Source organism: Trichomycterus rosablanca, chromosome 2, assembly GCF_030014385.1.
Source record: "Trichomycterus rosablanca isolate fTriRos1 chromosome 2, fTriRos1.hap1, whole genome shotgun sequence".
NCBI classification, from domain to species: domain Eukaryota; kingdom Metazoa; phylum Chordata; class Actinopteri; order Siluriformes; family Trichomycteridae; genus Trichomycterus; species Trichomycterus rosablanca.
In genome coordinates, this window is record NC_085989.1 from 52,915,245 (window position 1) to 52,940,611 (window position 25,367).

Genomic DNA, 25,367 nt, shown 5'->3' on the forward strand with positions numbered 1-25,367 from the left:
CTGCAGGTAGTTTTAGGGAATTATTACTTATTGTTTGTGTAACTATTGTGCATTATAAATAAAGTTATTATAATCACAAACCAAGCGTGCCTGCTGTCTGACTCCTGAAAGTGAAAGTGTGAATCATCCATACTAAAACAATGCATGATTCATAAAAGGTTTCGATCTATAAACAAAAATGTTTGATTGACATCTTTATAAGTCATTTCAGAAAGAACCATAACAGCTGGATTCACAAGAGAATGAACAGCGCCTTTGATAAGAGACCTGGGGGGTATTCCAGAAAGCAGGTTTAACAAACTTTAACTAAAGCCTAAACTTCAAATTGACTTTTCTCCTCGTGTCATAGTCAGAGTTTCGGTTCCAGGATCAGTGTTAGGTTATTTAATTCTGAGTAGATTAAAGCCAGCCAAAGCACGTTCACGGTTAACTATAACCAGGCATTCTCAATGTAGTAAAATTCACCATGTATGTGAATGAAAGAAAGACTAGACCGTCATATTTTACACCAATAGAGCTGGAGAGAAATTGTATCAGTGCGCACAGTGTGGGAGAAGTTTTAATACACAGAGGCATCTCAAATTACACCAGCGCATTCACACTGGAGAGAAATCGTATCAGTGCTCACAGTGTGGGAGGAGTTTTAATACACAGAGTCATCTCAAACGACACCAGCGTATTCACACTGGAGAGAAACCAAATTGGTGCTCACAGTGTGGGAGGAATTTTAATAATCAGAATACTCTTAAAATACACCAGCGCATTCACAGTGTAGTGAAACCCTATCAATGCTCACAATGTGGGAAGAGTTTCAATCGACAGAGTCATCTCATAGAACACCAGCGCATTCACACTGGAGAGAAACCGTATCAGTGCTCACAGTGTGGGAAGAGTTTAATCGTGAGAGTGCTCTCAAAAGACACCAGCTCATTCACACCGGAGAGAAACCGTATCAGTGCTCACAGTGTGGGAAAATTTTTAATCAACAGAGCAGTCTCAATGAACACCAGCGCATTCACACTGGAGAGAAACCGTATCAGTGCTCACAGTGTGGGAAGAGTTTCAATCGACAGTCATCTCAAAAAACACCAGCGCATTCACACTGGAGAGAAACCATAGCAGTGCTAAGTTTGTGGAAAGAGTTTTAATGAACACCAGCACACTCACATGTGAATGGAACACATAAGAAGGTTATAGTAGTTGCTGTAACAGTGAAAGTGATGCCTGAACCTGAAGCCTGATGTTTTTTTTGCTCAGTTTACAGTCAGAGATTTGAAGCTCACACCCATTTAAACAGTTTCTCTCGGGATTAATAAAGTTGTATCTATTTCTGTCTATCTGGTTGTTTAGTATGAACATTTTAGAGTGCAACATCACATAACACAGAGCACCAGTGTGAAGAGACGTCTCATTTTATTTATTCTGCAGCTCCTCAAAATACTCAGCACATTTCCATCTGTATTCTGTATCATTCTAACCTGCCGTATATTCATTTACCATCTTTTCTGGCCAATCGTTCAAGTTCTTTTCACTTTCCTTAGTAACTTCTCATACAGCTTATCATTCATCTTTTTTTTTTCCACCTAGTCCATTTTTACCACAGTAAAATGCATTAGCTAATAAGTTGACATTAACCAGCAAACACACAGGAACCATCCACTGTATGGTGGATGTCAAATGAATCGATATTGACTTTAACCAGCAGAGGGCGATGGCGCTATTCACCTCACCTGAACTAAACGTTCATTCTAAGTTTGGAAGGAGCACAGACGAAGCCTTAGTTCATATATGTGAGGAAACGTTCTTTATTTGTTTTAAGAGAAATGTGCAGCATTATTTTTGCATAGTTTGTTCCTACCGCAGAAATAAAAGGTCATTTATTAATTTAAAAATTTCATTGGGTTGTGTGTTGTCCTATGGTTTTCACACTCTTTACTCAGGACTGCACCCCAATTCACAACTCCAACAGAATAATTAAATTCGCAGATGACACAACAATAGTCGGACTGATTTCCGATGGCCTGATCAGACGATGGCCTACCTGCAAGAGGTGGCTCACCTGTCTGATTGGTGTAGATACAACATCCCTAACACCTCTAAGACAAAAGAGATCGTCATTGACTTTCGGAAAACTAAGGAGATAGACCACCTGCCTCTTCACATACATGGAGAAGAGGTGGAGACGGTGAAAAGTTCCTCGGCATCTACGTGTCTGACCAGCTGACATGGACCTTTAACACCTGTCACCTGATTAAGAAGGCTCAGAAAAGACTTCTCTTTATGTACATTGCTTCTGCAGAGTGTAAATTTCTTACTTTTTTATCTATAAGACTGTAAATAATCTTTTGTGATTTTTTTGCTGCTACTATTTTCTTTACTGCTGCTAATATTGGAGAGATGCCAAACAAATGTCTTTGTACCTGTGTATAGTGACAATAAAGATTCTATTCTATTCTACTTAGCTGTTTGAATAAGTAAAACTATTTTGTTGCTCTTCTCTTGTCAGTTTAGTTTCCAATTCTTTGTTCTTTATTCCATGTTTTTTGTAGCTATAGGTGTTTGTTTATTATGATTTTAACACCATGTTTTATACTTTTGGTTACATCCATGACAGGAACGATAGTTTATCTTCACACAAGATTCATCAGTTCACAAGGTTATATCGAACACAGTCATGGACCATTTAGTATCTCCAATTTACCTCACTTGCATGTTTTTGGACTGTGGGAGGAAACCGAAGCACCCGGAGTAAATCCATGCAGGCACGGGGAGAACATGCAAACTCCACACAGAAAAGAACCGGACCGCCCCACCTGGGGATTGAACCCAGGACCTTTGCTGTGAGGCAACTCACTGGGATCTTATCCAACAGGGTTTAATAAATCACAGAGGCAAAACCTTAGAAGATTTTCCTCATAGAGGGTCAGTATATTATTTACTACTGAATGTTTTATATACTGGCTCATATTAAACTACATTTAATAACACATGTGAGATAAATGTCTGAGATACAGATGAATGGATCAACTGAGATTTGCTACCTATAGTTTATAATAATATATACTGTAGATCTATCAACATGTGGTAACCATTATGCAAATTAGGCTATGACGTCACTTAGCTGCTTCTAGGACAGCCAATAGCTGCTTTCCTTACTGAGAAGCTGCAACACTGAGATCAACCAGCTCAGTTCAAACAAGAAGAAGAAGAAGTGAACGCGCTCGTACTGAAGTGAGTCTGTAAGTATTTTTATTATTCATTTATTACACTTTATTTTTATTTTAACTACATTCTAATTCATAATAAAACCAAGGTTCATAATAAAATAGCGCTGAGGATTTGACCCAGCTAACAAACTTACGTTCTGAGAACGTTCCCCAAACGTTGTATTTTGGTTGTGGGAACGTTGCATTGGAATGTTCCCTCAACGTTATTCTGTCCAGTTTTCCTGATGTTCTCAGATGTTTTTTTAAAGTTATTAAAACGTTTATAAAACGTTACCTAAACCTCATTTGCAACAATAATGTAACATTCTGGGAACGTTATCTGGGAATGTTCTAAGAACATTTATAATAAGGTTCTCTAAACGTTCCCTTAATTTTCCATTTTGGTTGTATGAATGTTTTATTAGAACGTTCCTTTATTTATAAATGTTTTATATCATCAATCAAATATAGTTGAATGAATTAAAAACGGGGGAAAAAACAAAAAAATTTTAATGGTTGAATTACTCGTGTGTGTTAGTATTTTACAGTGAAAATCATAAAATAGCATTATTTCATGAGGTACATGGCAGTATTTAATATGCCATAAAATAATTAAATAGCCAGCTTAATTACACAAAATTCATATTAGTGTTGTTTATTGTTGTGTCTTGGTACATGAACCGTAAAAGCAAGTTATTCAAATAATGCACACGACAGCAAGCTTGATCACTCTTCTTTATTCCTTTTGTAACAGTGCCACCAACTGGTCAAATCAAGTAACAGTATTTATGAACATGTACTTTTCAGAATGTAACACAATACATGAATACTGTATACAGAACACAACATTTTCCACCTTTGTAAAAACTTTCTATCATTTGTATTATTACTTTGGGTTCAGGTGTTATATAGAACAAAGCGTCCTGTATCAGTTCAATACTGAACGCGGTGTTTGGTCTCCAGATAAAGAAGGATTCTGTATGTTACAGGACGGTGGGTAACCCTGGTTTGATTGTCTCTTATATAGTGAGTGAGATAAAACTCAGCACAAAGCTTCATCAGTCCCGCACATGCTGCTTTAATATAAGCTCCGATACACTGAGTCCAGTGTTACAAAAGTGAAACAAGTTTTAAAGCCTCAGTATCAAATGTTCCGTCCCTAATAAACAATGTTTTGTCCATTTTGTGTTAATTATTTTCATTATTTCGCTTTTGTTGTTCTTGTGGGAATTCCTTAGATGTTTAGAAGAGCGGACGGTAAATAGAGATGCACACGCCACGTCTAAACATCTGCACAAAACTTTCCACAAGAAAAACAATAGCGGGTCAACTGGATAAAATGATTTCCACAAACTAGACAAAACCTTGTTTATCGTCACCATCACAAACTCCGTTCACTTTACCGCTGAGAAACAGTTTGATTGACAGCAGGTAAGCAACACGCACTTCCGGTTTATTGTCCCTGCCTTTTCCATCAGAAATGTGCGGCCGGGAAGTGCAAAACAAATATACATTTTAGAAGACAAAATTACATATGCCGAAAATAAATTTACAAGTGCTGAAACACTTTTACATATGCCAAAACAAATTTACAAACACTGGGTACCCGAGCACTTGTAAATTTGTTTTTGCTTTTGTTGTAAATTTGTTTTTGTTTTTTTGTAATTTTGTTTTCTGAAATGTAAATTTGTTTTGCACTTCTCGGCCACCGTAGTTATAGTCTTTTAACCAGGCTGGTGGTCTCCGTTTCCACTGGTTTACTCTCCGGTTGTCTACTGCAATCCTGGGAGATGAAACAGAACTATGTTCCTCTGTTTGTGTAGGTATTTGATTAGGTAGCATTGCTAGGTGCACTGCATCCCACGAATGTCCATCACTTAAATTGTAGCTGTGTTTTCCTTTCTTTTCCAGGATCTTAAGTGGACCTGTGAATTTCGACTGTCCTTTGTTGACATGAGTCGGTTTTCTAACTCAAACCATATCACCTTCTTTAAACAACGGTGTTTTGGCACAACGTTTAATGTCTGTATAGGTTTTCATCTTTAGTTGTCTTTCCTCAACTCTGTGTCGCAGTTCATTATCTGCACAGCCAGTTTTGCTAAGGATGTTGAGCTTGATTCTCATTTGTCTCCCAAAGAGAAGTTGAAAAGGGGACTTGCCTGTTGTGGCATGAGGTGTAGCTCGGTAATTCTGTAGGAATTCAGTCACAAAAGCTTTCCAAGGAACCTTCTCCCTCTCAGCTGTTAGGATAGTCTCTTTCAGCACTTTATTCCAACGCTCTACTGCACCATTTCCCTCTGGATGATATATAGTTGTACGGATATGTTTAACATTTCTTTCTTGCAGGAATTGTTGAAACTGTGAAGACCGAAATTGTGGGCCATTATCCGTTACTATCTCCACTGGGTTACCTTTTTGGCTGAAAACGGACCTTAGAAAGGACAGAACAGCATTAGTCGTCACTTGTGGTGCAAAAGCTACTTCAGGCCATTTTGAATAATACTCCACTAAGGTTAAGACAAATTTGCAATCGGTTGGTCCTGTTTGGAAAGGGCCAACAATGTCCATGGCTATTTTCTGCCAAGGTCCATCAGGGAATGGAACAGGTGTCAGTGGTGCAGGTGCAGTTCTCGCTGTCTTATCATTTAGTTGGCATGTCACACACATTGTAATTATGGAATTAGCCATTTCGTCCATTTTAGGCCACCAGTACAGTTCTCTTAATCTTTGTTTGGTCCTTACGATACCTTGATGGGTCTCATGAGCAAGATTTACTACGTGTCTACGCAGATGTACAGGAACGAGCACCCTATTACTTCCTCTCAGTACACATGCGCCATGAATGGAGAGTTCATCCCTCAACTTAAAATATGGGATCATTTCAGCTGGTAGGGTTTTTGAAGTTGCAGGCCATCCAGTCTCCATGTACGTCTGTAGTGTAGTTATCTCTGGGCAGGAAGAGCAAGCAGCAGTAAAATCAGACACCGGTATGGCAGCAAGAAACATGGTGACAGTAGCCACAGTCTCTGGTTCAGTATCTACAGTCGTGTCATCGTGGTGAGGTAACGGTAAGCGAGATAGGCAATCAGCAGCACGATTATCTGCGCCTCTTCTGTACATGATGTCATAATTGAAGCAAAGTAGCCTAGCTGACCAGCGTGCTATACGCAAACCCGCACGTCCCATGCCTTTGGATGTCAGCAGTGTAGTTAAGGCTTGGTGATCGGTCCGCAAGGTGAACTTTGTACCCCACAAATATGTCCTCCAACGTTCTACAGTCCAAACGCATGCTAGGGCCTCTTTTTCGACCACGGAGTACTTCCTTTCAGTAGTCGTGAGAGTACGTGATGCAAAAGCAACTGTCTTTTCCATGTTATTTGGGTGTATCTGTGTTAAAACACCACCTATTCCATAGTCCGAAGCATCTGTTGATACTATGGTAGGAAGGTTTGGATCGAACAGAGCCAGTGCAGAACTCTCAGTCATCAGCTCCTTTACTTTCTGAAAACTTGCTTGTGCAGCATCAGTCCATGTGTATTTCGTGTTCTCTCGAAGAACAGCTCGCATTGGTTCAACCACAGTAGCATAATTGGGTATGAATTTAGCGTACCATGCTGTCAGGCCTAGAAACGACCTGAGTGTAGTTGCGTCCAACGGTGCTGGAGCATCCCGAATAGCCTTAAGATGAGTATCATCAGGTAGTAGACCTTCTTTGCAAATCACGTGACCTAAGAAACTGAGTCTTTTTCGGTGAAATGTGCATTTTTCGTCATTTATGCGTAATCCTGTGTCTGCTAACGTCTGGAGCACTCTCTGAAGGTTTAGATCATGTTCCGCAGCTGAGCGACCATACACAATTATGTCGTCAAGATAACATTGAACACCTGGAATGTTTCTCAGAACAGTAATCATAAGTTTTTGAAATGCTGATGGTGCTGAGGCTAGTCCATAGCAAACTCTTTTGTATCTATCTTCATGGGTTATAAACGCCGTCAAGTCTCTACTATCTTCATGTAGTGGAACTTGGTGATAAGCATTTGCCAGGTCTATAGTAGAAAACATAGTGGCTCCCCTCAATAGTGAAAACAGTTCCTCAATGTGTGGAATTGGATAACTATCCATAATGACAGCTTTATTAGGCTCCCTGAGGTCCACGCACATCCTAATTCCACCAGACTTTTTCTGAGTGACCACTATTGGAGAAACCCAGGCTGACGCATCAATTCTCTCAATGATGTCAGCTTCTAGTAAGCAAGTCAATTCTTTGGATACTGCCTCTCTGACTGAAAAGGGTAGACGTCGTAGTTTTTGTTGCACAGGCGTAACATCCTGTCGTAGTTTTACTTACTACGACTTTACTTATGCACAAAATTCTTCGCACAGCCAAACACAGGCTTTTTGGAGACCTCGCTAACTGGTTGAACTGAAGAAAGTACTTTGTTGCCTGAAATGCAGATTTTTAGCGAAGTTATTAAATCCATACCAAGTAGGGGTGTTCCCATTCTTACAATATAGAATGTAGCACGGACAGAACAGTCCTCATGTTTCACTTTTGTGTTGATGTGACCCAGTACAGGTAACTTATCTTGTGAGTGTGTAACCAGTTGTATGTTGCTGGATAATAATGGAAGATCATCAAAGTATTTCTGGTAAATGTCCAGAGGCAGGAGTGACACAGATGATCCAGTATCAACCACCAGTTGGAGAAGCTGTGTACCCCTTTTTGTGTCTAACTCAATTGTACATGAAATCTTATTTGCAGCAGGGGCTGAATTGTTCATGTAGAGTACAGTCAGTTCTGGAACTTCTATTTCTCTAACCTGCTGTTTAGCAGCTGAACGACACACCTTAGCAAAATGTCAAATTTTACCGCACAATTTAAGTGCAGGACACATCGTTGAGTTAGCTAAATGATTATTTGAATCACATCTGTAACATTTACGTCCTGTCCGTAAACCACTGTGAACATCAGATTTTCCTTGACTTGTTCCTGCGTTTTTATGATTGCTCTTGGACGTTTGCTTAGCGTGTAATACTTGTACTGCGTGCTCCATCGGCTGCTTAAACACGCTAGCATTAGCTACAGCATTTTCCACTTGCGCAGAAATCTGTATAGTTTTTTCTAGAGTCAAATCTAATTCGAGCAACAAATGTTCACGAATGCGATGACTGCATGCTTTTTCCACAATCTGATCTCTTAATATCTCGTCTTCTTTATCTCCGAAATCACATAGAGATGTAATATCACGTAGGGCCGCTACATACTGTGCAATGGTTTCATCCGGCCGTTGCTCTCTCTGGCGAAATTTGTGCCGCTCGGCAATCACATTAACTTTTGGAATGAAATATGCTCTCAGAGCCGTAAGTGCAGTTGCATATGTCAAACCTGTGTCTGGAAGAGTAGAAGAGCCTCTGTGCTTCGGTGCCAAGACAATGAAGTAAAGTTGCACGTTTTCGGGTGTCGGGCCAGTCATCTCCCTCCGCATTAACTACAATTAAGTAATTCTCGAACATCTTAATCCACGTAATACGGGCTCACCCGGGCACTGAAGGAAAGGTGGAGGTAGAGGGACTGCCATCCTCGTCGCCAGTTTGTTGTGTCTTGGTACATGAACCGTAAAAGCAAGTTATTCAAATAATGCACACGACAGCAAGCTTGATCACTCTTCTTTATTCCTTTTGTAACAGTGCCACCAACTGGTCAAACCAAGTAACAGTATTTATGAACATGTACTTTTCAGAATGTAACAATACATGAATACTGTATACAGAACACAACATTTATGTTTTGTTTGTTTTGTAAATATTGTTTCTGCTTTTGTATTTTTAATAATCCAACTAATCAATTAATCAAAAACATAATCACCGGATGAATTAGGAAATAATCGTTAGTTGCAACCCTACATGTGAAGTGAAGCATTTTTGTTTTGTGCATAAACGTTAGTTTAGGATTATAAACTGTTCAGACAAATGTAGGATATATGTCACATTAAAAAGCCGAGTACAGTCCAGATAACCAGATGTTGTACCTGTTATGGCTCTGATTGTGAGTCAGTAGCTGGTTTGACTGGTCAGATTAAATCTTTTACTTGGGAAGAGCACTTTTCTTACAGTCTCTTGGTACAACAGCGCTTAACAAACGTCTTTTTTTCATTTCTCACTTTAAGTTGACGACAACAGTTTAGCCGTCGATGAGATCTTGTCAGATTCTTTTGACCTTCAATGAGCTCTGACTCAATAACACATGTGGCAGGAATTTCATCTTCAAATGAATACACAAGCACGTACTTTGTTAGACTCATGTTTCAGAGTAAAATAACTGAAAACACGACATTTGTATTTCACTTAAAGTTCTGTGTGGAGACAGAGACGGTTGGTTAAAATAAGGATCTCAGGTCCAGTGTGGATGTGCGCATGTGCAGAACGAGGTGTCCGACTGTCCGTAGATAGAGACTGATGTGCTGTGTAAAGAAGAGAGGTTTGTGCAGAATAAACATAATAAAAGGTTATAAAGTCATTTAACTGAATGATGTGTAATGTAATATTTGTCCTGTATGGATGAGTTCTGATAACCACAGTTTTTAATGCAGCTTTTATAAAATTCAATGAGGACATTTTGGAAAAATAAAGGTTTATCCACATCTTCTGTTTTAAACTGCATTACTTGTGACCCAGCAGCGCAGTCAAACAGAAAAAAATAAATTAATAAATTATCGTCGCTGTCCGATAAAAAACTACTTTTAGCGGTTTTCACTATTTTTACGTGTGCTGGTGAAAAGATGAATGAGATCAGAGCCATAGATAGAGAGAGTTGCGACACTCCTTGATCTCGCCGCCCGACGGTCACGTGGTTCATGTAACCCTCCAATAGTTCCAAACAAACCCGGCACTGTCATGTTTTCATATGGGACCGGCAGCAGTAAATGACATATTAAACGCTAAATAATAAACATTTGTACAATTTCTGGGTATTTTCACCTGCCTTTACATTTACTGCATCTGCTTTAATGTCAGTTTGGTATATAAAGTGGAAGATTGATGTTTATAATGACTTGTTAATAGGTGGTTCTTGTTAACACAGTACATTATATTAGCATACATTACATAATGTGATATCATTAAGTAGTAGAGACAAGATACAGTACAGAGATTAAAGTTTTTTTTATGTTTTGTTTTTTACATAAACTCTCCCTTCACTTTCCCGAGGATTCATAATAAAAGGGAATTGGCTAAACACTGAGCCATGTGGCTGGATTCATAAGGTTTACCTGCACTGAATGAACAGATTCATAAACACACTGTGGTACCTTTAACATTATAGTGCAGGTACATGAAATAGCTTCATTCATCTCTTATTTCATGAGTAAGTAATAATTTATTCCTACATGTAATACATGGATTAATTCATAATTAATATGCACTAGTTCATTTTGTCTAGTGTAAATGGTGGACAAGGTACACAAACCATGTAGTTGAGTTAAAGTAGAGATATCCAAGGTGAAATATTACTCCAGTAAAAGTAGTAGTAAAAGTAAAAATACTCTTTACCTCCACTAAAGTACTAAACTAAATTTACCTTCAAATGTACTAAAGTATGAAAGTAAAAGTAGCATGATTTATTATGGCTCTAATGTTTTATTATCATTTGTGTAACAAGACTCTTGATTAATCAACTTTTAATTAATCAATTTTAGGTGAAAAGACTTAACTGACTAAGCTAAATTATTATATTAATTTTATATTAATTAAGATAAACATGTAACATTTAGTGCTAAGCAAATGCTAAACAATAAAAGTATTAAGTATATTAATGACATCAAATTCATTTTTTTTTTTTAAACAAAGCAACATACAGCTAAAAATGCTTGATAAGTAGTGGAAATGAATGGGGCTCTATGGGATGTTTGGAACTATTCAGAGCTCCACAACCCGGAAGCTGCACAGAAAAAATGTCCCGCCCCCTTTCCAACTGTTCCCTATGGGAGTGTCGCCACTCTGTTCTCTCTACCGCTCTGGATGAGATCACGCAATCTCGGTAACGTGTATTTTCATTGGCTGCTAGAGCTGTCCATCACCGCGTAGCTCCGCCTCCTTCCCTGAGGTACTCTTTGAGACAGAAGTGAACCTGTGTGATGTTTCATCTCTACACTGTATTCAGGTTATTCTATCACATGGTTATAAACATGATTTATATGTGTGATGTTTCATCTCTACACTTTATTCAGGTTATTCTATCACATGGTTATAAACATGATTTATATGTGTGATGTTTCATCTCTACACTTTATTCAGGTTATTCTATCACATGGCTATAAACATGATTTATATGTGTGATGTTTCATCTCTACACTTTATTCAGGTTATTCTATCACATGACTATAAACATGATTTATATTTGTGATGTTTCATCTCTACACTTTATTCAGGTTATTCTATCACATGGTTATAAACATGATTTATATTTGTGATGCTTCATCTCTACACTTTATTCAGGTTATTCTATCACATGGCTATAAACATGATTTATATTTGTGATGTTTCATCTCTACACTTTATTCAGGTTATTCTATCACATGTTTATAAACATGATTTATATTTGTGATGCTTCATCTCTACACTTTATTCAGGTTATTCTATCACATGACTATAAACATGATTTATATTTGTGATGTTTCATCTCTACACTTTATTCAGGTTATTCTATCACATGTTTATAAACATGATTTATATTTGTGATGCTTCATCTCTACACTTTATTCAGGTTATTCTATCACATGGCTATAAACATGATTTATATTTGTGATGTTTCATCTCTACACTTTATTCAGGTTATTCTATCACATGGTTATAAACATGATTTATATTTGTGATGTTTCATCTCTACAGTTTATTCAGGTTATTCTATCACATGGTTATAAACATGATTTATATTTGTGATGTTTCATCTCTACACTTTATTCAGGTTATTCTATCACATGGTTATAAACATGATTTATATTTGTGATGCTTCATCTCTACACTTTATTCAGGTTATTCTATCACATGGCTATAAACATGATTTATATTTGTGATGCTTCATCTCTACAGTTTATTCAGGTTATTCTATCACATGGCTATAAACATGATTTATATTTGTGATGTTTCATCTCTACACTTTATTCAGGTTATTCTATCACATGGCTATAAACATGATTTATATTTGTGATGTTTCATCTCTACACTTTATTCAGGTTATTCTATCACATGGTTATAAACATGATTTATATTTGTGATGCTTCATCTCTACACTTTATTCAGGTTATTCTATCACATGGCTATAAACATGATTTATATTTGTGATGCTTCATCTCTACAGTTTATTCAGGTTATTCTATCACATGGTTATAAACATGATTTATATTTGTGATGCTTCATCTCTACAGTTTATTCAGGTTATTCTATCACATGGTTATAAACATGATTTATATTTGTGATGTTTCATCTCTACACTTTATTCAGGTTATTCTATCACATGGTTATAAACATGATTTATATTTGTGATGTTTCATCTCTACACTTTATTCAGGTTATTCTATCACATGGCTATAAACATGATTTATATTTGTGATGTTTCATCTCTACAATTTATTCAGGTTATTCTATCACATGGCTATAAACATGATTTATATTTGTGATGTTTCATCTCTACACTTTATTCAGGTTATTCTATCACATGGTTATAAACATGATTTATATTTGTGATGTTTCATCTCTACACTTTATTCAGGTTATTCTATCACATGGCTATGAACATGATTTATATTTGTGATGTTTGTAATTTTTTTAAACACATTTGTATCTGATATTTATATGGACTAAGTGTTTACATGGACTAATTAACACTTTTTCATTTGTTCTGGGGTCCAGCACTCACCAAGTCATTTTTATTATATTACAGTTTTTTTGTTAAGTAAAACTAAAATAACTAAAACTGTGCATTAAAAATACCAGAGGCAGGAAATGTACGGTGGCCCGCTGAGTCAAAACACAATAACATTTACAAAACAAACAAAAGCTGACAACACAACAACAATAAGGAAAAACGCGAAATACAATAAGACAACACAACAACAATAAGGGAGAACGCAAATATATTAAGACAACACAACAACAATAAGGGAGAACGCGAATACAATAAGACAACACAACAACAATAAGGGAGAACGCGAATATATTAAGACAACACAACAACAATAAGGGAGAACGCGAATATATTAAGACAACACAACAACAATAAGGGAGAACGCGAATATATTAAGACAACACAACAACAGTAAGGGAGAACGTGAATATATTAAGACAACACAACAACAATAAGGGAGAACGCGAATATATTAAGACAACACAACAACAATAAGGGAGAACGCGAATATATTAAGACAACACAACAACAATAAGGGAGAACGCGAATATATTAAGACAACACAACAACAATAAGGGAGAACGCGAATATATTAAGACAACACAACAACAATAAGGGAGAACGCGAATATATTAAGACAACACAACAACAATAAGGGAGAACGTGAATATATTAAGACAACACAACAACAATAAGGGAGAACGCGAATATATTAAGACAACACAACAACAATAAGGGAGAACGCGAATATATTAAGACAACACAACAACAATAAGGGAGAACGCGAATATATTAAGACAACACAACAACAATAAGGGAGAACGCGAATATATTAAGACAACACAACAACAATAAGGGAGAACGCGAATATATTAAGACAACACAACAACAATAAGGGAGAACGCGAATATATTAAGACAACACAACAACAATAAGGGAGAACGCGAATATATTAAGACAACACAACAACAATAAGGGAGAACACGAATATATTAAGACAACACAACAACAATAAGGGAGAACGCGAATATATTAAGACACAACAACATTAAGGGAGAACGCGAATATATTAAGACAACACAACAACAATAAGGGAGAACGCGAATATATTAAGACAACACAACAACAATAAGGGAGAACGCGAATATATTAAGACAACACAACAACAATAAGGGAGAACGCGAATATATTAAGACAACACAACAACAATAAGGGAGAACGCGAATATATTAAGACAACACAACAACAATAAGGGAGAACGCGAATATATTAAGACAACACAACAACAATAAGGGAGAACGCGAATATATTAAGACACAACAACATTAAGGGAGAACGCGAATATATTAAGACAACACAACAACAATAAGGGAGAACGCGAATATATTAAGACAACACAACAACAATAAGGGAGAACGCGAATATATTAAGACAACACAACAACAATAAGGGAGAACGCGAATATATTAAGACAACACAACAACAATAAGGGAGAACGCGAATATATTAAGACACAACAACATTAAGGGAGAACGTGAATATATTAAGACAACACAAATGCTTTAAGGTGGAACGCAATTACATTAAGGGAACACAACGAAATGAAGGAAACACGAATACAAATCTACAACGGAAATGCTCCCGGTCACTAGAGGGCGTCTCTATCATTTTTTATCTGTATGAACACTGCAGCAAAAGAAAGCAAGAAGCAGAGCAGCGTAGTGCAGAGCATCTGGCTTCGGTTTTACTTTAACATTCAGTGATATAATTCTAAATAAAATTGAGCTTTTTAGTGTCGGCGGTTTGACTGTATAGCGCTTTAGCTATTAGCTTGCCAAATTTCTAACATATTTGCAAAATCAACTAACTTGAGTTTTAAACGGACTGTCATATTGTGCCACGCTTTTACAGTTTAACATGTTTTAATGTCATAAACCATTTAACAGTATATTCACAATGTATTATATATTCACACCTAAGACTTATTTTATGAATTCTTACACATGAAAATAGGCAACATACTTAAAAAGCAATTTCATTTTAAATGTAAGATTACGTCTATTGTTTAAAAAAAACTTTTAATTTTTTTTTTCAGAAAAAGGAATCCATTAAAGTGTCATATAATTTGATGTATTAATGTCAAACTAATTTTTATATACACACATCATTGTCTCTCACCTACTACAAACCTTGTACAAAACATCTCTACACTTTATTCAGGTTATTCTATCACATGGTTATAAACATGATTTATATTTGTGATGCTTCATCTCTACACTTTATTCAGGTTATTCTATCACATGGCTATAAACATGATTTATATTTGTGATGTTTCATCTCTACACTTTATTCAGGTTATTCTATCACATGGTTATAAACATGATTTATATTTGTGATGTTTCATCTCTACAGTTTATTCAGGTTATTCTATCACATGGTTATAAACATGATTTATATTTGTGATGTTTCATCTCTACACTGTATTCAGGTTATTCTATCACATGGTTATAAACATGATTTATATTTGTGATGTTTCATCTCTACACTTTATTCAGGTTATTCTATCACATGGTTATAAACATGATTTATATTTGTGATGTTTCATCTCTACAGTTTATTCAGGTTATTCTATCACATGGTTATAAACATGATTTATATTTGTGATGTTTCATCTCTACACTTTATTCAGGTTATTCTATCACATGGTTATAAACATGATTTATATTTGTGATGTTTCATCTCTACACTTTATTCAGGTTATTCTATCACATGGCTATAAACATGATTTATATTTGTGATGCTTCATCTCTACAGTTTATTCAGGTTATTCTATCACATGGTTATAAACATGATTTATATTTGTGATGCTTCATCTCTACAGTTTATTCAGGTTATTCTATCACATGGTTATAAACATGATTTATATTTGTGATGTTTCATCTCTACACTTTATTCAGGTTATTCTATCACATGGTTATAAACATGATTTATATTTGTGATGTTTCATCTCTACACTTTATTCAGGTTATTCTATCACATGGCTATAAACATGATTTATATTTGTGATGTTTCATCTCTACAATTTATTCAGGTTATTCTATCACATGGCTATAAACATGATTTATATTTGTGATGTTTCATCTCTACACTTTATTCAGGTTATTCTATCACATGGTTATAAACATGATTTATATTTGTGATGCTTCATCTCTACAGTTTATTCAGGTTATTGTATCACATGGCTATGAACATGATTTATATTTGTGATGTTTGTAATTTTTTTAAACACATTTGTATCTGATATTTATATGGACTAAGTGTTTACATGGACTAATTAACACTTTTTCATTTGTTCTGGGGTCCAGCACTCACCAAGTCATTTTTATTATATTACAGTTTTTTTGTTAAGTAAAACTAAAATAACTAAAACTGTGCATTAAAAATACCAGAGGCAGGAAATGTACGGTGGCCCGCTGAGTCAAAACACAATAACATTTACAAAACAAACAAAAGCTGACAACACAACAACAATAAGGAAAAACGCGAAATACAATAAGACAACACAACAACAATAAGGGAGAACGCAAATATATTAAGACAACACAACAACAATAAGGGAGAACGCAAATACAATAAGACAACACAACAACAATAAGGGAGAACGCGAATATATTAAGACAACACAACAACAATAAGGGAGAACGCGAATATATTAAGACAACACAACAACAATAAGGGAGAACGCGAATATATTAAGACAACACAACAACAGTAAGGGAGAACGTGAATATATTAAGACAACACAACAACAATAAGGGAGAACGCGAATATATTAAGACAACACAACAACAATAAGGGAGAACGCGAATATATTAAGACAACACAACAACAATAAGGGAGAACGCGAATATATTAAGACAACACAACAACAATAAGGGAGAACGCGAATATATTAAGACAACACAACAACAATAAGGGAGAACGCGAATATATTAAGACAACACAACAACAATAAGGGAGAACGTGAATATATTAAGACAACACAACAACAATAAGGGAGAACGCGAATATATTAAGACAACACAACAACAATAAGGGAGAACGTGAATATATTAAGACAACACAACAACAATAAGGGAGAACGCGAATATAACTTAAAAAAAACTTTTAATTTTTTTTTTCAGAAAAAGGAATCCATTAAAGTGTCATATAATTTGATGTATTAATGTCAAACTAATTTTTATATACACACATCATTGTCTCTCACCTACTACAAACCTTGTACAAAACAATACAAAAATTGTCTTTCTTTTATAATCATTTTATTGTGCAAATAAATAAATACAAGTCTTGTATTATTTGATTAGATTAATGTCAAACCATTTTTATATAGACATAAATGAACAGATAACTGTAAAATATAAATATTATACAATTATTGATCTTAACTAGAAACTAAAATAAATGATTTAATAATGTAAAGAAGTTTGTAGGTGAGGGGTATGTACTGTATGTGTAAATATAAAATAGTTTACATTAATAAATTTAATCATATCAAATAATTCCATAATTTATAATGATCCTATATGAAATAAGGTAATATAGCCGTTATTTGTCATATATACCTATACAGATGTGCAGTACAATGATCATACATCTTAACTATACATTTAAATAAAATACAACTAAAAATGTAACTAGAAAAAGTTGTTAGTAAATGGGAAACATTGATGTTTGTACTAATAAATGAAATGAAATGAACCTACATAATTCATCTCCAATATAAAATGATCAGATTTATTGATCTTTATTTAAAATTAATATAAAAATAGTTTGTAGTAGGTGAGAAACATTGATGTGTTTGTATAAAAATGGTTTGACGTGAATTTATTAAAAGCTGAATTTTATTTAGAATTACAGCCCTGAATGTTAAAGTTAAACCGAATCCAGATTCTCTGCACTACGCTGCTCTGCTTCTTGCTTCTTTTGCTGCAGTGTTCATACAGATAAAAAATGATAGAGACGCCCTCTAGTGACCGGGAGCATTTCCGTTGTAGATTTGTATTCGTGTTTCCTTAATTTCGTTGTGTTCCCTTAATGTAATTGCGTTCCACCTTAAAGCATTTTTTATGTCTTAATATATTAAAGTCTTAATATATTCGCGTTCTCCCTTAATGTTGTTGGGTTGTCATAATATATTCGCGTTCTCCCTTATTGTTGTTGTGTTGTCTTAATATATTCGCGTTCTCCCTTACTGTTGTTGTGTTGTCTTAATGTATTCGCGTTCTCCCTTATTGTTGTTGTGTTGTCTTAATATATTCGCGTTCTCCCTTATTGTTGTTGTGTTGTCTTAATATATTCGCGTTCTCCCTTATTGTTGTTGTGTTGTCTTAATGTATTCGCGTTCTCCCTTATTGTTGTTGTGTTGTCTTAATATATTCGCGTTCTCCCTTAATGTTGTTGTGTTGTCTTAATATATTCGCGTTCTCCCTTATTGTTGTTGTGTTGTCTTAATATATTCGCGTTCTCCCTTATTGTTGTTGTGTTGTCTTAATATATTCACGTTCTCCCTTATTGTTGTTGTGTTGTCTTAATATATTCACGTTCTCCCTTATTGTTGTTGTGTTGTCTTATTGTATTTCGCGTTCTCCCTTATTGTTGTTGTGTTGTCTTATTGTATTCGCGTTTTTCCTTATTGTTGTTGTGTTGTCTTATTGTATTCGCGTTTTTCCTTATTGTCGTTGTGTTGTCTTATTGTATTCGCGTTGTTCCTTATTGTCGTTGTGTTGTTTTATTGTATTTCGCGTTTTTCCTTATTGTTGTTGTCTTGTCTTATTGTATTCGCGTTTTTCCTTATTGTTGTTGTGTTGTCTTATTGTATTCGCGTTTTTCCTTATTGTCGTTGTGTTGTCTTATTGTATTCGCGTTTTTCCTTATTGTCGTTGTGTTGTCTTATTGTATTTCGCGTTTTTCCTTATTGTTGTTGTGTTGTCAGCTTTTGTTTGTTTTGTAAATGTTATTGTGTTTTGACTCAGCGGGCCAACGTAGAAATGAACTTCTAAGTGACGTTTAATTCAATCTGTTCAGCCAACAGCATGTGCAATTTGTTGAGGGGGCCCAACTTTTTTTTTCCCGAACTGGGGCCCATGAGCTCCTAGTGACACAATTTGGCTCTTTAATCGCGATTAATTTAAATTAAAAAATTTAATCGCATGACAGCCCTAATATATATATTTTATTTTAACAGAGAGACAGAATATCAACAAAAAATCCATGGCTATTAATTAAATTGTATTTGATATCCTACCAACCAGCAAGAATTTTAACCCCCACAGACCGGTTATGTGCCCATGGGGCACACAAATGAGTCCTTTTCCTGTATAAAAGACTCCGGTCACAGAATCAGTTTCTTACATTCAAATCTCTTGACCTCCATGGGCAAGACCAAAAAGCTATCAAAGGACATCAGGGACAAGATTGTAGACCTGCACAAGGCTGGAATGGGCTACAAGACCATCAGCAAGAAGCTTGGTGAGAAAGAGACCACTGTTGGCACGATAATTTGAAAATGGAAGAAATAAAAGATCACAGTCAATCGCCCTCGCTCTGGAGCTCCATGCAAGAATTTGACTCATGGGGTAAGAATGATTCTGAGAAAGGTGAGGTCAGCCCAGAATTACACGGGAGGAGCTTGTCAATGATCTCAAGGTAGCTGGGAGCACAGTCACCAAGAAAACCATTAGTAACACTTCGCCGTAATGGATTGAGATCCTGCAGTGCCCGCAAAGTCCCTTTGCTCAAGAAGGCTCATGTACAGGCCCGTCTGAAGTTTGCCAATGAACACCTGAATGATTCAGAGAAAGCTTGGGAGAATGTGGTATGGTCAGATGAGACCAAAATTGAGCTCTCCACTCGCCGTGTTTAGAGGAATGCTAGAACACCATCCCCACTGTCAAACATGGAGGTGGAAACATTCTGGGGCTGTTTCTCCGCTAAGGGTACAGGAAGACTTCATCGCATTGAGGGGCTGATGAACGGGGCCATGTACCGTAGAATCTTGAATGAGAACCTCCTGACCTCAGCCAGAACACTGAAGATGGGTCGTGGATGGGTCTTCCAGCATGACAATGACCCAAAACATACGGCCAAGGCAACAAAGGACTGGCTTAAGAAGAAGCACATTAAGATCCTAGAGTGGCCTAGCCAGTCTCCAGACCTTAATCCCCTAGAAAATCTGTGGAGGGAGCTCAAACTTCGAGTTTCCAAGCGACAGCCTCGAAACCTTCAGAATTCTGTAAAGACTAGTGGACCAAAATCCCCCTGAGATGTGCACAAACCTGGTGACCAACTACAAGAAACGTCTGACCTCTGTGTTTGCCAACAAGGGTTTCTCCACTAAGTACTAAGTCACATTTTACTAGGGGATCAAATACTTATTTCACTTAATCAAATACTAATTAATTTATAACCTTTATTTAATGTTTTTTTTTCTGGATTTTTTTGTTGATATTCTGTCTCTCTCTGTTAAAATAAACCTTCCATAAAACTTATAGACTGTTCAAGTCTTTGTAAGGGGGTAAACTTACAAAATCAGCAGGGGATCAAATAATTATTTTCTCTACTGTATATATACAGTGGGGCCAAAAAGTATTTAGTCAGCCACTGATTGTGCAAGTTCTCCTACTTAGAAAGATGAGAGAGGTCTGTAATTTTCATCATAGGTACACTTCAATTATGAGAGACAAAATGAAGAAAAAAATCCAGGAAATCACATTGTAGGATTTAAAAAGAATTTATTTGTAAATTATGGTGGAAAATAAGTATTTGGTCACCCACAAACAAGCAAGATTTCTGGCCTGTAACTTTCTCTTTAGATAAAATAAGATAAGATAAGACTTTATTGATCCCCTTAGGGAAATTAATTTGTTACAGCAGTATGAAGATAGGAAAGAAAAAACAGAAAGAATTACAACTAAGTAAAAAATATTGCACACATAGTGAAAGAGCGTTTAGTGTTGTTGGCCCAAAGTTATGGAACACCATCCCCCTTTATCTCCGCTCATGTTCCTCCTTGCCAATTTTTAAGAAGCAATTAAAAACTTATCTCTTTAGAACTGCTTTCCATAATTCTTAGTTTTATTGAATACTTGTTTTTAATGTGTTTTATTCTCAGTTATATATATATATTTGCAGTAGTACTATTTACTTTCTTATGTTTTATTACTCGTTTTATACCTTTTCTGTTGTTCTCTTTTAATTTCTTTGATGTGTAAAGTGTCCTTGTGTATCCTGAAAGGCGCTTATAAATAAAATTCTATTATTATTATTATAGTGTGCAAGAACCTCTTCTATCCTCCACTTGTTACCTGTATTAATGGCACCTGTTTGACCTCGTTATCTGTATAAAAGACACCTGTCCACAGCCTCAAGCAGTTAGACTCCAAACTCAACCATGGCCAAGACCAAAGAGCTGTCGAAGGACACCAGGAAGAAAATTGTAGACCTGCACCAGGCTGGGAAGAGTGAATCTACAATAGGCAAGCAGGTTGGTGTGAATAAATCAACTGTGGGAGCAATTGTAAGAAAATGGAAGACATACAAGACCGTAAGACGTTTTTACGTGGCTCCGTAAGAAGCATTTCAAGGTCCTAGCCAGCCTAGCCAGTCTCCAGTCCCCAACCCTATAGAAGATTTGTGAAGGGAGTTGAAAGTCTGTTGCCCAGCGACAGCCCCAAAACATCACTGCTCTAGAGGAGATCTGCATGGAGGAATGGGCCAAAATACCAGCTACAGTGTGTGCAAACCTGGTGAAGACTTACAGGAAACGTTTGACCTCTGTCATTGCCAACAAAGGTTATGTTACAAAGTATTGAGTTGAACTTTTGTTACTGACCAAATACTTATTTTCCACCATAATTTACAAATAAATTCTTTAAAAATCCTACAATGTGATTTCCTGGATTTTTTTTTCTCATTTTGTCTCTCATAGTTGAAGACAATGATGATGAAAATTACAGACCTCTCTCATCTTTCTAAGTACTTTTTGGCCCCACTGTACTCCTTTATAATTTTGTTAAAAGAACGTTCATATAACATTAAACATGTAACAGAATATTTATCAAGGTCACGTAAAGTTTATAGAACGTTCTACTGACTTACAGTGTCTGTACAGTTTCTGTTTCTACAACCCATGGCAAAAATTATGGAATCACCAGTCTCTGAGGATGTTCCTTCAGTTGTTTAATTTTGTAGAAAAAAAGCAGATCACAGACATGATAAAAAACTAAAGGCATTTCAAATGGCAACTTTCTGGCTTTAAGAAACACTAAAAGAAATCAAGAAAAATAATTGTGGTAGCCAGTAACAGTTAGATTTTTAGAACAAACACAGGGAATAAATTATGGAATCACTCAATTCTGAGGAAAAAATTATGGAATCATGACAAACAAAATAACACTCCAACACATCACTAGTTCTTTGTTGCACCACCTCTGGCTTTTATAACTGCTTGCAGTCTCTGAGGCATTGACTTAATGAGTGACAAACAGTACTCTTCATCAATCTGGCTCCAGCTTTCTCTGATTGCTGTTGCCAGATCAGCTTTGCAGGTTGGAGCCTTGTCATGGACCATTTTCTTTAACTTCCACCACAGATTTTTAATTGGATTGAGATCCGGACTGTTTGCAGGCCATGACATTGACCATATGTGTCTTTCTTCAAGGAATGTTTTCACAGATTTTGCTCTATGGCAAGATGCATTATCATCTTAAAAAATGATTTCATCATCCCCAAACATCCTTTCGATAGATTGGATAAGAAAAGTGTCCAAAATGTCAATGTAAACCTGTGCATTTATTGAAGATGTAAAGACAGCCATCTCCCCAGTGCCTTTACCTGACATGCAGCCCCATATCATCAATGACTGTGGAAATTTGCATGTTTTCTTCAGACAGTCGTCTGCATAAATCTCATTGGAACGGCACCAAACAAAAGTTCCAGCATCATCACCTTGCCCAATGCAGATTCGAGATTTATCACTGAATATGACTTTCATCCAGTCATCCACAGTCCACGATTGCCTTTCCTTAGCCCATTGTAACCTTGTTTTTTTCTGTTTAGGTGTTAGTGATGGCTTTCTTTTAGCTTTTCTGTATGTAAATCCCATTTCCTTTAGGCGGTTTCTTACAGTTCGGTCACAGACGTTGACTCCAGTTTCCTGCCATTTGTTCCTCATTTGTTTTGTTGTACATTTTCTGTTTTCAAGGCATATTGCTTTAAGTTTTCTGTCTTGACGCTTTGATGTCTTCCTTGGTCTACCAGTATGCTTGCCTTTAACCACCTTCCCATGTTGTTTGTACTTGGTCCAGGTTTTAGACACAGCTGACTGTGAACAACCAACATCTTGTGCAACACTGCGTGATGATTTACCCTCTTTAAGGAGTTTGATAATCCTCTCCTTTGTTTCAATTGACATCTCTGGTGTTGGAGCCATGATTCATGTCAGTCCACTTGTTGCAACAGCTCTCCAAGGTGTGATCACTCCTTTTTACCTGCATACTAACGAGCAGCTTTAATCTGATGCAGGTGTTAGTGTTTGTAATGAAAATTTGCAGGGTGATTCCATAATTTTTTCCTCAGAATTGAGTGATTCCATAATTTATTCCCTGTGCTTGTTCTAAAAATCTAACTGTTACTGGCTACCACAATTATTTTTCTTGATTTCTTTCAAGAAATGGTTTCTTAAAGCCAGAAAGTTGCCATTTGAAATGCCTTTAGTTTTTTGTCATATCTGTGATCTGCTTTTTTTCTACAAAATTAAACAACTGAAGGAACATCCTCAGAGACTGGTGATTCCATAATTTTTGCCAGGGGTTGTATGATCATCACATTTTCGAATCCATGAATAAAAACAGACAGCAATTATATGTACAGTGTATCACAAAAGTGAGTACACCTCTCACATTTCTGCAAATATTTCATTATATCTTTTCATGGGACAACACTATAGACATGAAACTTGGATATAATTTAGAGTAGTCAGTGTACAGCTTGTATAGCAGTGTAGATTTACTGTCTTCTGAAAATAAGTGAACACACAGCCATTAATGTCTAAATAGCTGGCAACATAAGTGAGTACACCCCACAGTGAACATGTCCAAATTGTGCCCAAATGTGTCGTTGTCCCTCCCTGGTGTCATGTGTCAAGGTCCCAGGTGTGAATAGGGAGCAGGGCTGTTAAATTTGGTGTTTTGGGTACAATTCTCTCATACTGGCCACTGGATATTCAACATGGCACCTCATGGCAAAGAACTCTCTGAGGATGTGAGAAATAGAATTGTTGCTCTCCACAAAGATGGCCTGGGCTATAAGAAGATTGCTAACACCCTGAAACTGAGCTACAGCATGGTGGCCAAGGTCATACAGCTGTTTTCCAGGACAGGTTCCACTCGGAACAGGCTTCGCCAGGGTCGACCAAAGAAGTTGAGTCCACGTGTTCGGCATCATATCTAGAGGTTGGCTTTAAAAAATAGACACATGAGTGCTGCCAGCATTGCTGCAGAGGTTGAAGACGTGGGAGGTCAGCCTGTCAGTGCTCAGACCATACGCCGCACACTGCATCAACTCGGTCTGCATGGTCGTCATCCCAAAAGGAAGCTGACGCACAAGAAAGCCCGCAAACAGTTTGCTGAAGACAAGCAGTCCAAGAACATGGATTACTGGAATGCCCTGTGGTCTGACGAGACCAAGATAAACTTGTTTGGCTCAGATGGTGTCCAGCATGTGTGGCGGCGCCCTGGTGAGAAGTACCGAGACAACTGTATCTTGCCTACAGTCAAGCATGGTGGTGGTAGCATCATGGTCTTGGGCTGCATAAGTGTTGCTGGCACTGGGGAGCTGCAGTTCATTGAGGGAAACATGAATTCCAACATGTACTGTGACATTCTGAAACAGAGCATGATCCCCTCCCTTCGAAAACTGGGCCTCATGGCAGTTTTCCAACAGAATAACGACCCCAAACACAACCTCCAAGATGACAACTGCCTTGCTGAGGAAGCTGAAGGTAAAGGTGATGGACTAAACCCAATTGAGCACCTGTGGCGCATCCTCAAGTGGAAGGTGGAGGAGTTCAAGGTGTCTAACATCCCCCAGCTCCGTGATGTCATCATGGAGGAGTGGAAGAGGATTCCAGTAGCAACCTGTGCAGCTCTGGTGAATTCCATGCCCAGGAGGGTTAAGGCAGTGCTGGATAATAATGGTGG

The 25,367-nt window shown here is 36.7% G+C and overlaps 2 pseudogenes; one reads left to right on the forward strand and one right to left on the reverse strand.

Annotated features, from left to right (window-relative positions):
* The window catches only part of LOC134334891 (uncharacterized), a 759,100-nt pseudogene that overhangs the window by 260,728 nt on the left and 473,005 nt on the right, over nucleotides 1-25,367 (reverse strand).
* The window catches only part of LOC134300421 (uncharacterized), a 331,197-nt pseudogene that overhangs the window by 18,728 nt on the left and 287,102 nt on the right, over nucleotides 1-25,367 (forward strand).